This window comes from Triticum urartu, chromosome 2A (assembly GCF_056163025.1).
Source record: "Triticum urartu cultivar PI428250 chromosome 2A, HENAU_Tu73, whole genome shotgun sequence".
NCBI lineage: Eukaryota > Viridiplantae > Streptophyta > Magnoliopsida > Poales > Poaceae > Triticum > Triticum urartu.
Window position 1 is genome coordinate 374,966,478 of NC_141874.1, and position 2,757 is coordinate 374,969,234.

Below are 2,757 nucleotides of genomic sequence, written 5' to 3' on the forward strand. Positions count from 1 at the left end.
TATGTGCGGCCACTCGCCCCCTTTTTTTATTGGTTAGGAGGTGCTGTGCGGGGTAGCTATTTGAGTATGGGAGGTATGCGGTCAGACCTCTGCGCGTGCTCATCTGGAGGAGAGCCCTTTGACCGCTACCCGACGCGCACCTCCCTCCCAATGTCCCCATTAATGGTGCTCGAGCAATTGTTCTACGACTTGGCTATATGTCTCACTGGACTAAGATTTAAGAGAGAGAAATGAAAATCTGAAGAGAAATTTTTGCACAGATCTTGATGTAAGATCTGACGGACCTATATAGCAACGACTGCGACTTATAGCAAGCATGCTGAATATAAGGACGATGACAGTGGATAATAATTGTCTTACATATTTAGAAACATAACTAAAAAAGCCACATGCGGCAACACCCGAAATACACAAGGGCAAAAGAAGAAGGAAGACAACGATCTGGCTCACTGATCTCTACTTTCTTGATGTGTTGCTGTAGGCCGTGGGAACTAGTCTCTATGGCAAGCGGCGACGAGCTCTTTCTTGTCCTGAAAATGCTGCTTGAGAGCATCCAAGGATTCCTCCACCAGCCTTCTGCGCTCGATGTGCAACTTGTTATTCTCGTCCATAAGTTTCTCGACGATGACGCCGGTCTTCTTCAACAAGGCAGTGGTCTGCTCCTGCTGCTCCGCACTTCCGACGATCTTCGCCCTCAGTAGGTCGCGCTCGGCCTGGGGCTTCGCATTGCTCTCATTTAGTTGCCGGATGACGTCGGTAGACTGTTTAAATGAGGCTTGCAGCTCATCCTACAACCTTGCCCACCTGGAGATCTGATCCATCTGCCTATGGACGAGGGCACGCATGCGCCTGTAAGAGTCCTCTCCTGCCCGCGAGGCATTTTCCCAGGCCGTCGCAGCAAGGGAGGACATCTCTGCTGCATTCGCGGTGTGGCGGGACATCTCTTCTGCTTCCGCGGCGGGACCTCTCTGCTGCTACGGCCGTGCGGCGGGATATGTTGGCTGCTATCGTGGCGAGGCGGTACATCTCTCGTGCTCCCGCTTCCAGGCTCGCCTCTCCCTGGTGGCAATCTCTCGACCCAGAACTCACGCTGGCCATGACGGACGCAAGGGAACGATGATGAATGACTTGTTTGTTTTTGACTTTTTGTGGATGAGGAGTTGAGGAGGAATGTGCAATCATCTTGGAGTAGTAGTATTTATAACCGCGTAGTAATACGCTCCTAAGTGGGAAACCGTTTAGGTTTTGATCAGTGTTAACAGGTTTGCAATTTGGAATGTGACGGGACGCATGCTCAAAATTTACTGACGGTTATAAGTGCAGCACTATTCCCGGAAGGCATAACATGGGCACGTACGCCTTCTCGGCCGCGTACATGGCGTTTGCACCATAGGGTGCACCGCAATAGGCAATGTTAGCACACGTCTTTTAATTAGAATGGGTGTGCCCGTCTAGCGCACACACGTTGATCTATCTAACTGTTTTAGTTTGTTGTGGCTAATCGCAAACAGTTCATCCATGTGAAGTGTATGCCATCAATCGCAGACACTTTGATCTGGCTTACCCATTTCTGTTCTGTTGCCTACTCGCAAACAGTTAATCCTTCTGAAGCGTATGCCCTCAATCACACACACCTTGATCTGGCTGACCGTTTCTTTTGTGTTGCCTAATCACAAACAGTTCATCCGAGTGAACCTTATGCTGTATATCGCACACACCTTCATTTGGCTGCCCATTTCTTTTGTGTTGCCTAATCACAAACAGTTCAGCCGAGTGAACCGTATGCTCTATATCACACACGCCTTCCTTAGGCTCCCTGTTTCTTTTGTTCCGCCTCATCGCAAAAAGTTCATTGGACTGAACCGTATGCCCTGGATCGCACACGCAACTAAAATTTGAACCGTGTTTGATGCATCCTCCATCACAAAAGTTTTCACCTTTTTTGACGGTTTTCATACAGCACCGTTTGTGATTATGGCATCACACACAGTTTCTCGAAGGGTCTCTGATCGTAGTGTCGCGTTAGCAGCATCCTGTAGTAGTGTTAGCCTATTATTGATAATCCATGTACTAATCAAATTGATATTTCTTATAAAACACACCAGATATTTCATATCTGTATAACAGCAACCAGGATTTCATAATCGAATTACATAGATAGCTTCGGCACTCAGTTACGCCATTACAGAACAACACCAAGTTTAACGTGCAACATCAAAAGCCTTTGGAAAGTAGCATCATACACGGTAAATATACAGATGAATCTCATCTGGGAAAATGCAAAAGCGGAAGGAAAATATTGAGCCTTCAGTGATGTTGAATGTCCTTGCAACTTTAGGCTAGTGGCTATGGATAATTGCCCGCCCAACCTACGTCCTCTTTAGCAAGACTTCAGTGTTGAATGAATACCTTCCTCGCCTCTTGACTATGCGGGTGGTTTGAGAGGTAATCATCGATGAAATGCTTTGAAAAGTACTGAAAACAAAGATATGCATAAATCGTTGTTATAAATTTTGAAATGGTGCAAGGGGTATAAACAAGGTAAAAGAGTTAGTACCATCCTATAGTTGACTGATGTCTTCTTCATTGTGCAAACAAAGATCTTGTTGTTATTCGTCGCAAGTTTCTTCATCCTAACAATCTTTCTGAGTTTATTGACTTGACTGATATTCATGGAGATCTCATTTCCCCATATGCAAAATGGATCAAACAGTGGGTCTAAGCCTCTCACAGCAGGGCCTACATGTGCAACACCAA